The sequence below is a fragment of the Ovis aries genome, chromosome 17, assembly GCF_016772045.2.
Source record: "Ovis aries strain OAR_USU_Benz2616 breed Rambouillet chromosome 17, ARS-UI_Ramb_v3.0, whole genome shotgun sequence".
NCBI classification, from domain to species: domain Eukaryota; kingdom Metazoa; phylum Chordata; class Mammalia; order Artiodactyla; family Bovidae; genus Ovis; species Ovis aries.
Window position 1 is genome coordinate 317,423 of NC_056070.1, and position 13,991 is coordinate 331,413.

The following is a 13,991-nucleotide window of genomic DNA, read 5'->3' on the forward strand; positions in this document are numbered from 1 at the left end:
GCCTCACATCACTTTATGATGCTTGGACATTAATGTGATTTGAAGAGTGGTTCACAGTCACACTTGCTTTTGAGAGAGGTGACTCTAAATGCTACAAGACGAATGAATTTGAAGGGCACACAAACAAATAGAGGGAGACGAATCTCAAGGCATTATTAATGGAAAAAAAAACAAAGGTGGTGCAGGCCTGAACTGGGGGAGCGTTTCCAGAAATATTTAGGATATAAACTTTTCTGAGTCCAGTACAGAATAAATATTTATGAAATGAATAAATGTACAAATCGGGGACCCTGAAGGAGTAGACTCTGCTGGTTACTTTATAAAAGGTATTGACTGAGATGAGAAATGATCTACATGAACGGTCTGAAGTTGCTTCCATTTATTTTGCACCTTTCCTATTTCACATCTTCCTCTGTTGAAGGGACTGGATAGGTTTTATCTGAACTTGCATTTCATGGACGTACCAAGCTAATGCACAAACAAAGGCAAACAAGTCACTTCTATAGATTAAAAAAAAAAAAAACACTTTGAGTTTATAGCTTGTAGTCACTATTCTAGGAAATAACTGAGAATCTTTTGTAAATGCAAAGTTAACCCTATAGGTGAGGGTAGAAAAGAAAAAAACAGGGGTGAAAAAAAGAAACAGTATATGATTTCTTACTATAGCTCTGACCATATGACTGATTAAAGGTGCTAAATTAATTGGTATTTATGGACAACACATATTAGATGTGGTTACTCAATAGATTGGGCATCCTAGTAGAATCAGAATTGACTTTCTATATACCGCTTTTAAATGATACAGCACTCCTTCAATATTGCTATCAGGTTACAGTTTGAGAAGGCAATCTCTAGATGTCCACCTAGGTCTCCCAACTAGTCCCAGAGTTCTAAAAATAATCCTGTTACCCACTCTCAGCTGTATGCTAAATACTAGGCTAAACACTTTCTCCTAACTCTCTCTGTATTTCTTGTATTACTATGGTCAGAGGGAGAATGCAAACACCTTGCTAAGAAATATTGCTTGGCTGTAGGTTGCATAAAAGGATTCAGCACAAGGTAGGTTTTGCCACAAAATCTAATTTGGAACCATCAGAATAATGGTTAGGCCATGCCCAGGTGGCCCACAGCTGCATTACCTTGTTTGCTTTTTCTGTTTTCTGGCAGCTGAAACTGGCACAGGTCATGGAGCGTGTAATTCCCCAAAAACACCACTCCAACAGTCATCTTTTTTTTTTTTAACTTTATTTTACTTTACAATGCTGTATTGGTTTTGCCATACATTGGCATGAATCCACCAAGGGTGTACATGCTTTCCCAAAAATGAACCCCCCTCCCACCTCCCTCCCCACAACATCCCTCTGGGTCATCCCCGTGCACCAGCCCCAAGCATGCTGTATCCTGCATCAGACATAGACTGGCGATTCGATTCTTACATGATAGTATACATGTTTCAATGCCATTCTCCCAAATCATCCCACCCTATCGCTCTCCCTCTGAGTCCAAAAGACCGCTATACACATTTGTGTCTTTTTTGCTGTCTTGCATACAGGGTCATCATTGCCATCTTTCTAAATTCCATATATATGTGTTAGTATACTGTATTGGTGTTTTTCTTTCTGGCTTACTTCACTCTGTATAATCGGCTCCAGTTTCATCCATCTCATCTGTACTGATTCAAATGTATTCTTTTTAATGGCAACAGTCATCTTTTATCTATTGCAGTCATCTGTCCAAATTCTGTGGGTGCTGACTGATTTTTGCTCATTGATTGTGAAACCGGTGGACACTGATCAACTCTGAAATGCCCCGCTCTTTGATAAGTCTCATTACTGAGGCTCAAACTAGAATCAGAATCTGAAAACAGTTTCCATTTATTAGAATGTCAGTAAGAATACTACTCTGACTAACTTGTACTGTCTTTCTTCAGAGAATCAGTTCCATGTCCTCCTCTCCCCTCAAACTCACTAGTCCGTCAGAGCTTATTATATCTTACACTTCACTGTGATTCATGAAGAGACATTAACTAGTGTCTCATTTTTTCTACCTGCTAATTTTCTAGTATTACTTACTCTGATTCACTCAATCTCTATTGCATATTCTGTATTCCATAAGAACTTTATTAATAATTATTTTTCCTCAACAAATAGTTTATTAACAAAATTTATGGCATTTATTTTACATTGAATTATGCATGACAATATTGTGTGTTCTAGAGACCATGGTTTTAAAAACACTTTTATTGAATGGTACTACCTTAATTAATGGTACAAACCAAGACAATGTATTAAAATGCAAAGACATCACTTTGCCGACAAAGGTCTGTACAATCAAAGCTACGGATTTTGCAGTAGTCACAAAGGGATGTGAGAGTTGGACCGTAAAGAAGGCTGAGTGCCAAAGAATTGATGCTAGAGAAGACTCTTGAGAGTCCCTGGAGAGCAGAGATTAAACCAGTCAATTCCAAGGGAAATGAACCCTGAATACACACTGGAAGGACTGATGCTGAAACTGAAGCTCCAATACTTTGGACACCTGATGTGAAAAGCCAACTCACTGGAAAAGACCCTGATGCTGGAAAAGATTGAGGGGAGGAGAGGGGGACAGCAGAGGGTGAGATGGTTGGATAGCATCACTGATTCAGTGGACATGACTAGGCTAACTTGGGGAGATGGTGAGGGACAGGGTGGACTGGCGTGTTACAGTCCATAGGGACACAAAGAGTTGGACACGATTTAGCAACTGAACAGCACCAACAACAGCTTTAATTACAATGAGACAGCCTTTTCTCAATGTATCAATATCTTCAGAAGCCATTTTTTAAGCCTTGGATAAACATCACAAACATATAAGAAATGATAGGCTTGTGTGTGACTAATTGTTTCCACATGAAAATAGGATAAGTTGAGGACCACACTGGATCCAAAGAGCACAGAGCACCATGATAAAAGAATGAATACAACACAAAAGTGTTTGCTTCAAGAAAAAAAAAAAAAGCTGTCAGGTCTAAATTTCTTAAGAGAAGTCAAAGAAACAAGCAAGAAATGTAAAAGTGAAACTTTAAACCCCGTTTCAGCTCAAGGCCCCATTTATCATTTCACATCTAACCACTTCAACAGTTTAAAACTGTGGTTCTCAAGTGTGCCCTGAGACTCCCTGAAGTCCAGAGACCATCAGGTCAGGGGGTCCAAGAGGTCAGAACTATTCTCACAACAACACTAAATGTTACTTCCATTCTCATTTTCTTTTGAATGCACAGTGGAGTTCTTCAGAGACACGATATATGATATTATAACTCTAATGACAAATGGAATTAGCCATTATGATTCTGTGTTCTTATATTTTAAGTTTTTCAGCTTTGTTTTCCAATACGGTGAACATCAATAAATACAACCAACTTAAACAAAAGTTCCATGGCATTCTAATAATTTTTAGAAGTACAAAAGGATCCTAAAGCCAAAACTTTCAGAATCACTGTTTTAAAAGATTATGTCTACCAAAAAGTCATTAAAGTATGAGTACTTCCTCTACTTCTAATAATCAAAGATACCACAAACACAACAGACACACAAAGTCTGCAAAACAAAACATCTGGTTGGCCTACATTCATCTGTGTAACAACACTAAAATGAAATAATTATAAGCTGAAATACAACTGATATATTAACAAGAGAAGCTTTACTCTAGGTAAAGGTCAAAGTTCAAATAAGCATTTTTGGACACTGGAAAAATCTTAGGATCTAATAATTTCTGAGAATCCCTAAGAAGTATACAGATTGCAAACTGAGAACTTCAGGGTATTGAAACATACAGAAACATATTGAGTTCAAGTTTACATTTTAAAAATTTCTTGTTCTTATGCTTGCACTTATCTTTTTTTCAAAACATGGATACCAATAATAACATTTGCCTTATGTATGTCAAATGCTTTAATTAAATTTGCAAAAAAAAAAAAAAAGCTAGCAGTATGAAGACTGAGAATTTCAAATACTTCAGTGTCCCTCTTTTCAGAGTTACGTGTGTATTGCAAAATTTACCTGAAGTGGATGTTTGTAGATCCTTCATTCCTACTGTTTTATTAGGAATGGAATCCCTCACTAAGACTGCAGGCTGAATGGGTTTGGAAACAAGTTGGTTAATAAATAATGTACCTTTGATACAATCCACAGTTCATAATTCAAGATAAAAACATAAATGATTTAGCCTTCATGTTAGGATATTTCTCAGGAGAAATTAAAAGGGAAAAGGGACATAGAGTTAATTACATGTAAACATGAAAGCCATCTCTACATTCATGCAGAGTTAGTACTGAGCAGAAATCCTTGTGCTCGGCCTTGGCAGTGAATACATTTGGTTTTAGTGTCTTGCTTTCAGGGGGATGTTAGGACACCAGCAAGACAGACTATGAATCCACTATACATAGTGAAGAAAAAATAGAAATAAAGGTTTAACAAAACATGCAGTTAAGACTTCAAAAGTAACATTACATTTTCAATGACTTTATAAAATATTAAAGTGCACACAGACCAGTGTGAACATGCCAACTGATGAGGAGAAAAGTGATCTTAATCAGAGGAACAAATCATGACCCCAAGAAGATAAATGTGAAAGTAGATGGTAAAATGCAACAGCATTGTCTGGAATGAAATACAGCAGTATCATTTACACCATTAAACTACAAGTATTTATTATGTTCTTCAATCCATCCAGTCATTTAAGAAGTACACAGCTGGGATGACAGTTCAACTGAATGCATAATTCATTTCTCATTAGAGAAAGAGTAATGAACTGATTAGCTGGGATACACACTTGTAGAATAATGGTTCATAAAAATATTCACTTTTTTTCCATACCCATGCGGGCTACTGGTATGCCTACATGTCTTGGCTCCTTTAGTTTAGCCATCTTAAAGTTTCTCGATCCAATCATGCAAGAAGGTATATAAGACACATCTAGAAAATAACGTATAATAAGTTCTCAATATTGAAATGCAATTATCAAAAAGGAAATAATAAATTTAACTGTCACACAATTATTAGATATTAAAAATCTTCCATGTTTCAAAATCAATGTGAAAGTGAAAGTGAAGTTGCTCAGTCATGTCCGACTCTTTGTGACCTGTGGACTGTAGCCCACCAAGCTCCTCCATCCATGGGATTCTCCAGGCAAGAATACTGGTGTGGGTTGCCATTTCCTTCTCCAGGGGATCTTCCTGACCCAGGGATTGAACCCAGGTCTCCCACATTGCAAGCAGACGCTTTACACAGAACTTCAGATCCAAGTACTAACATCAAAGATTTCAAGGGAGGAAAGGAAGCCAGGTTGAAAGAAGAAGGGGGAGGAGGCGGGGGGGGGGGGGGGGGGCAAAAGGGGTGGCTTTACAGACGTCTCCTGCCACCTACAGATACCCAGGCATTATGGGAATTTTCCCTGGGCTCCAGAGAAGGGAAGACTGGAACTCGGCCCTACCAGAAATCAGACCAGAACCAGAATTCGAGTTCTCTGCCAAGAGGAGGTAATCAGTCTCCAATCCTCAGCTCAGGCTGAGGGCCCTTCCACCAGATTCCTGCATCCAGGACTGGGGGACTAGAAAAACAGGGAAAGATAGGAAGGGTTAAGGAGAGGAAAGAGAGAGGGAAGGGGAGAGAGGTAAATAAAGTCTCTTGTTCCTTACCGGTCGGGGCACTCTGGCCAGTTGTCCGCGTCAGGAGGGGACAAAAGGGTCCCAGTTGCTGCCGCTGGGTCTGGTCCCTTGGCAGGCAAGCTGGCCCCTGAGTACCCTGAGTGGTCAGGATGTCAGTCTCAACGAAGAGGAGTCCCACTAGAGTCGCCATTTGTTGCAGGAAGGCGGACCTCTTCCAGGGCCCAAAACTGGGCTCTTGTCTAACACTCGGAAATGAATTGTCCAAGGAGACACGTGTGCTGACAAAGCAAGAGATTTTAATGGGAAAGGGCACCCGGGTGGAGGGCAATAGGGTAAGGAAACAGAGGAGAACCGTACTTATCGAAAATAATAATTCTAGCATTTAGGTAATGAACCCTATTAATCGGTTTTGTTTCAAAACTTAGTTTGGTTTGGTACACCATGCTACTACTTCAAAGGATTTCTGTGAAACAACTGTCAAAAAAAGTCAATGCCCCCCTATTCACATTAATCTAATTTGAATAACAAATACCAACACAACATATATCTTTGATGTCTGATAGGTATTTGGAGTGGCTGGAGTTTCCCCCACTTCTAGCACCCCTTCCCACCTCCAGTATTCTCTGGAGCAACAATGATCTTATCTCTTCTCAATCCAAATACACTGAAGCCATCTAGAAGGAGTTCCTTCAAGTTTCCTCAACTCCAAACTCACCTCCCTAAGGCCTTACTTTCCTCCCTTTGTGCTTTCACTAGAGCTTTCCTCTATAAAGGGTAATCTCTGGATCATGGTCTTAATTCTTCCCCCTTTACATTCTTTCTATGGATCATCCCCACCACTTCTTTTTCCCTCTTTGCTTAGCAATGGTATCTTACCCCTGTAATTGCTACTTCAACTCTTTGCTTCCCTCTGGCTACAGACACATTTAGAAAGAAAAACAAAATAATGCTTTTCCTTGATCCTGTTATGTCCTGAACTCTCCAAAGCTCTACTTCCAGATTTCTCTAAATGTAAGGCTACACTCTTGCTACTCGGAGAGCTAGTTAGAAACACAGATTCTTAGACTTCCTGCTCAGTATGTGCACTTCACACAAGGTCCCCAGGCTACTAGTTGAAATCTGAGAAACTCTGGTCTATACTGAGTCTGCTTCTACATTACTTCAACTTAATTTATTCTCCTGAAATCTTAGCCTCAACTTCCTCACTCTAACACTTCCCCCTAAAGTGAAACTGCATTACAAGTTGGAAACTTTCCAGTGGACTCTCTATCAGGCTGTAGGTTCCTTGATCTCCCTATCACGCCCCCTGCTTGCTCCTTCTTTCTAGTTCTCTTTTGTTGGCCTATGTGACACCATCCTATAAAGCAGCAATGTTTCATAAGACACCAATTTGCACACATTACAGCTGAGCACCTATGCCCACACTCCCCCACAGAGGATGACAGAGGTCCCTCTGCATGCCCAGGGACCGCAATCCTGAATGCCTTCCTAACAATGAGGAAGACAGGAAGAGGGGAAACCTTTGCTATTCTTCTCTGACATGTTTTGGTGCTGGAAGCTCACTTCAAATGCATCATCCATATCAAATACTCTCCCTTTTTCTTTTTTTTTTTTTTCTTTTTTTTTTAAAATTTATTTATTTATTTATTTATTTATTTTTTATTTTTTAAATTTTTAAATCTTTAATTCTTACATGCATTCCCAAACATGAACCCCCCTCCCACCTCCCTCCCCAGAACATCTTTCTGGGTCATCCCCATGCACCAGCCCCAAGCATGCTGCATCCTGCGTCAGACATAGACTGGCGATTCAATTCACATGATAGTATACATGTTAGAATGTCATTCTCCCAAATCATCCCACCCTCTCCCTCTCCCAACCTAGATGTCCATCAGCAGATGAATGGATAAGAAAGCTGTGGTACATATACACAATGGAGTATTACTCAGCCGTTAAAAAGAATTCATTTGAATCAGTTCTGATGAGATGGATGAAACTGGAGCCGATTATACAGAGTGAAGTAAGCCAGAAAGAAAAACACCAATACAGTATACTAACACATATATATGGAATTTAGGAAGATGGCAATGACGACCCTGTATGCAAGACAGGGAAAGAGACACAGATGTGTATAACGGACTTTTGGACTCAAATACTCTCCCTTTTTCTAAAGCGTTATCTTACTTATTGCCCCCTTCCTCCACAGACCTGTGCCTCTTTTCCTTCATTTCCTCCCTACACCCTTTGCCTCTCTAATCCCTCATTCCCTCATTCCTCTTGTTTCTTAACCTTCCTTAGGTCATAGAGTATCTTGAAACAGAATTTTTTTTTTTTTGGGCCCATGTGTCAAATGGAATCTTAGTTCCCTGAATAGGGATCAAACCAGCACCCCCTGCATTGGAGACTCTTAAAGCACAGAGTCCTAACCCCTGGACCGCCAAGGAAGTCCAGGAGCTAAATAACTTAGCTCCTTAAACTGGATTCTCAATTTAATCTGTGGCTGACACGTGATAAGATACACTATTTCCCTCCTTTTCTTGTCTCTACCTCACTACACATCTGACAGGTGACTTTCTTTGCCTATTAGAATATATCAGCATTTCTATTTTATTTTTATTTTATTTTTTTAAGTTTTTATTTTTACTTTATTTTACTTTACAATACTGTATTGGTTTTGCCATACATTGACATGAATCCGCCACGGGTGTACATGAGTTCCCAAACATGAACCCCCCTCCTACCTCCCACCCCATATCATCTCTCTGATTTCCATTTTAAAGCAACATTCTATGGGAATGCAAACTAGTACAGCCACTATGGAGAACAGTGTGGAGATTCCTTAAAAAACTGGAAATAGAACTGCCTAATGACCCATCAATCCCACTGCTGGGCATACGCACCGAGGAAACCAGAATTGAAAGAGATACGTGTACTTCAATGTTCATCACAGCACTGTTTATAATAGCCAGGACATGGAAGCTATCCAGATGTCCATCAGCAGATGAATGGATAAGAAAGCTGTGGTACATATACACAATGGACTATTACTCAGCCATTAAAAAGAATACATTTGAATCAGTTCTAATGAGGTGGATGAAACTGGAGCCGATTATACAGAGTGAAGTAAGCCAGAAAGAAAAACACCAATACAGTATACTAACGCATATATATGGAATTTAGAAAGATGGTAACGATAATCTTGTATGTGAGACAGAAAAAGAGACACAGATGTATAGAACAGTCTTTTGGACTCTTTGGGAGGGGAAAAGGGTGGGATGATTTGGGAGAATGGCATTGAAACATGTATAATATCATATATGAAACGAATCACCAGTCCAGGTTCGATGCAAGATACAGGATGCTTGGGGCTGGTGCACTGGGATGACCCAGAAGTACAGGGAAGGAGGTGGGAGGGGAGTTCAGGATGGGGAACATGTGTACACCCCTGGAGGATTCATGTTGATGTATGGCAAAACCAATACAATATTTTAAATTAAAAAAATAAATAAATAAAAGGAAAAAAATAAATCAACATTCTGTCAAATGACTTTTCTATAAAATATAGTTCTTACCTTCTACTTGTCCATTTAACGTAATTTTTCCTCTTTGACCAGCAGCTCCAGATAAAAGATCCACATGCTTCCATGGAAGGCTCTCAGAGATACTCTGTTAAAATTAATACTGAGTTGCATGAAGATTTCCTAATTTCTTTTGAAGAAAATATCCTAGTTTTAAAAACTGCCTACATTTAACCCGGTTAAGACAGGTTTGCCAAGATCCACAGCTGCTAAGTGACAGATTCAGGACAGTGACTTCAAACACAGTGCTGTATCACCAGGCAGTGGCTACCTGCACCTAAGGGATCAGGCCCTTCTCATCTCCTTCCAAAGCTGCCGCCTTCAAACAGAGCACTGCTACTTCATGTTACTTTAAGGACGGCTGCCATAAAGGTTCTCTGAGCGTGCTGGTTAAACTATCCAAAATGGTTTGTACTTACTAAAACATCACAAAGCAAAGCTAACTGCTGTTATTATGTCACATATTTCTTACTATTCGCTATGCTTTTGCTTCTCTTGAAATGTTCCTTGCAGATTAACTTGACAATCCAAATGTAATAATACCTTCAAGTTTCAAGCACTATTTTTTCAATGTTGATGTGGTAAAAACCACAATTCAACCCGTTTCTCTCTAGCCCTCTCCAGCAGTTTTACACATGCACATGTGCCAAAGAAAAATACATTTGCTAGGGAGATTAGGGATGACACAAACACACTACACACTACAGTGTATAAAACAGATAACTAGTAAGGACCTACTGTGTAGCACAGGGAACTCCACTCAATATTCTGTACTGGCCCATGCAGGAAAAGAATCTAAAACAGAGGTGATATGCATATAGAGAGATATAACTGATTCACTTTACTGCACACCTGAACTTAACACAGTATTGTAAATCAACTGTACTCCAATAAAAAATAAAGGAAGAAAGGAAGCGAGGAAGAAAGAAAGAAAGGAACATTTTATCATAGACTCACTTGGAACAATGCTTCAGTTTTTAGGTAAATGTCATTTCAGAACACAAACAGATTCCTTATGACTTCTAAGCCTTGATTTCCATATTACACTGAGTTCATTAGGTAAACCTTGACAATTAGCTAAAGTGTACTATGTGGTAGTATTTAGCACAGAATTATCTTCTTGATTAAAAATCAATAATTAAAAATTAAAATTAAAATCAGATTAAAAATAAAAAAATTTTGATGGGCAAATGCAAAGGTGAGAAAGTCACAGCATCTTCTGCTTTTATGTTTTTACATCACTAAGTTGTTTACATTTCAAAATAATAACAGAAGACAGTACCTCAGAATCCCAAGGTGATTCTATATCTTCCTCTTCTCCCAATCCTAAGGCTCACATCATATCTGTAAAATGGAGTCACAGATACATTAATGAGAACATTTACTACTATGAATTTTAATACATATATTAATTTTAATACATATATTAATTTTACATACATTAATAATACATACATTAATTAATACATATATTAATTTTAATACATATATTTCCCACTAGTTCAATAAAATATACTAGTGGAAAAGAATTTCAGACGGTTGAAGCATTTTCAGGGAGTAAAAGTTGGTAGTACTTGGGTCACTTCTGAAGAAAGAGAGCAAAAGAAACACACTTAAAAAGAAATGGATGCCATATTTGCATCTATGCACTTTAAAGGTTTTTTACTTGTGCTTTTAAGCATAGAAAAAAATCCACAGACATTCACTTACTTACCACTTCTATTATTTCTGTGTGTTCCATCAACAGAACTCAAACGGTCATGATTTATTTGCTCTTGTGGAGCCCTTTCAATAATATCTGTATCACTTTCTTTGTCTACAATCTCTGGCTTTGTGGCTCCTTCCTATAAAAACAAGACAAAATAAAACAAAAACCAAACTTCAGAAAACATATTCATTTATTTGGTCATTCAGTCAATCAGTAAGATGACATTCACTGTTGTCTAAGAAATCATAGACACTGTCCTCAGAGAAGTTAGAAATGTAAAGAAAAGAGTGATTCTGTTCTGTGTTCTAGGCAAGGCAGAGACACGTGAAAACAAGCAAGAGGGCAGAAAAGTGTCCTTCAACAGCTCTGCAACAGAAGTGGACCAAGCACAGGAAGGGCACAAAGGAGAGAGGAGGCAGGTGAACCCATGAAGCTCAAGGAACGCTGTGACAAAGGGCTGTGTCTCAGAAGAAAGAGTACGGAGCTGGGATGTGAGGGGGATTCTGGGAAGGACAGCCCAACAAAAGGACAAAGTGTGAAACAGTGTGAATAAGTCATGTGGGAAACTAGAGCACAGTTACTGGGAACCCTACAGAGACAAAACGGAAGGACCAGGTCAAATGGCAAAAAGCAAGTATCATCTTTTTTCTGCACGTGACAGGAATCTACTACAGAAGTAAAGGGTTACATCATCACAAATATATTTTATTTTATTTGGTGCCATGCTTTTTTTCAAATGAAAGGGGAAAGACTACACTGTACCAGGGAGTAGCAAACATGACATTATTTTACAGGACAGCACTGTGAAAAAAAAAAAAAAAAAAGACACTACAAGCGATGCTCCAGAGTGGACAGGAAGCAAACTAAACACTGCCCATCACCCAGAGTTTCCATGAAACTGTAATTAAAAAGTTGAATTTGGCTTTAAAAACAGCCAAATAAAAACAGTAACAGTAAAAATCATTCTAAAACAAACTGCAAAGCCAAGAGGAATGAAAAGATTGACAAACATGTTTTAGAAAGATTACTCTGGCAGCAACATAAAGATAAACATCAGGGAAGCAAAACTTGAAAAGAATATTTCAAGATTATAGGTGAGAAAGTAGATTATGATAATAAGACATGAAAAATGATAAGCAGGTAGAAAATACTGAACCTGCTGAGTGACTGGATGCAATAATTTCAAGGAAGTTTGGAGTCCGGGATCTTTCCTGCTGCGGCATTTCAGTGATGCTGTCTTCTAAGATGGGGAAAACAGAAGACAGTGCAGCTTACAAAGAGTCAGGGATGAGGGAAGCATCAGGAACAAGGCCCTCAGTTTGCAGAGTAATGAATTAATTATGCACACAAGGGACTCAGAAGAAAGGATTTGGATAAATACCTTTGGATTAGAAATAGATAGCCTTATTCAGGAAAAGCATAGCTGTTAACATAACTATTTGTAAAATATGCTAACCTGGTATAATTAATGCAAACCTATGCAGAATTTTGAACTTTTGAAAGTAAAACAATACCAGGGGAAGAAAACTATGACATTAAAATTTTCAGTTATATATTTTAACACCTGTTTCAAGGACATAAAACATACTTTTATAAATATGTGCAAATATTCATGCCTGGGATATTACAATAATAAGCATTTTTTAGTATAATGAAAAGGTTTAATAGTAAAACACCAAAAGATTCCTTTTTAAAATTGATCTTAAAAGACAACTTTTAAATTGTAGATTAGAAATGCTTATGTGAGTATGGAATTATGAGTCATTTTAACGTACTACTATGAGCTAAATTGAAGAAAGTAGGAAAAACCGCTAGACCATTCAGGTATGACCTAAATCAAATCCCTTATGATTATACAGTGGAAGTGAGAAATAGATTTAAGGGCCTAGATCTGATAGATAGAGTGCCTGATGAACTATGGAATGAGGTTTGTGACATTGTACAGGAGACAGGGATCAAGACCATCCCCATGGAAAAGAAATGCAAAAAAGCAAAATGGCTGTCTGGGGAGGCCTTACAAATAGCTGTGAAAAGAAGAGAGGCAAAAAGCAAAGGAGAAAAGGAAAGATATAAGCATCTGAATGCAGAGTTCCAAAGAATAGCAAGAAGAGATAAGAAAGCCTTCTTCAGTGATCAATGCAAAGAAATCGAGGAAAACCACAGAATGGGAAAGACTAGAGATCTCTTCAAGAAAATTAGAAGAATGTACCAAGGGAACATTTCATGCAAAGATGGGTTCAATAAAGGACAGAAATGGTATGGACCTAACAGAATCAGAAGATATTAAGAAGAGGTGGCAAGAATACATGGAAGAACTGTACAAAAAAGATCTTCAAGACCCAGATAAATCATGACGATGTGATCACTCATCTAGAGCCAGACACCCTGGAATGTGAAGTCAAGTGGGCCTTAGAAAGCATCACTAAGAACAAAGCTAGTGGAGGTGATGGAATTCCAGTGGAGCTGTTTCAAATCCTTAAAGATGATGCTGTGAAAGTGCTGCACTCAATATGCCAACAAATTTGGAAAACAGCAGTGGCCACAGGACTGGAAAGGGTCCGTTTTCATTCCAATCCCAAAGAAAGGCAATGCCAAAGAATGCTCAAACTACTGCACAATTGCACTCATCTCACATGCTAGTAAAGTAATGTTCAAAATTCTCCAAGCCAGGCTTCAGCACTACGTGAACCGTGAACTCCCTGATGTTCAGGCTGGTTTTAGAAAAGGCAGAGGAACCAGAGATCAAATTGCCAACATCCGCTGGATCACGGAAAAAGCAAGAGAGTTCCAGAAAAACATCTACTTCTGCTTTATTGACTATGCCAAAGCCTTTGACTGTGTGGATCACAATCAACTGTGGAAAATTCTGAAAGAGATGGGAATACCAGACCACCTAACCTGCCTCTTGAGAAATCTGTATGCAGGTCAGGAAGCAACAGTTAGAACTGGACATGGAACAACAGACTGGTTCCAAATAGGAAAAGGAGTACGTCAAGGCTGTGTATTGTCACCCTGCTTATTTAACTTATATGCAGAGTACATCATGAGAAATGCTGGACTG

General features: G+C 38.5%; 1 pseudogene; it reads right to left on the minus strand.

Annotated features, from left to right (window-relative positions):
* LOC105605790 (ankyrin repeat domain-containing protein 26-like) overlaps positions 1-13,991 on the minus strand; it is a 60,040-nt pseudogene that overhangs the window by 36,223 nt on the left and 9,826 nt on the right.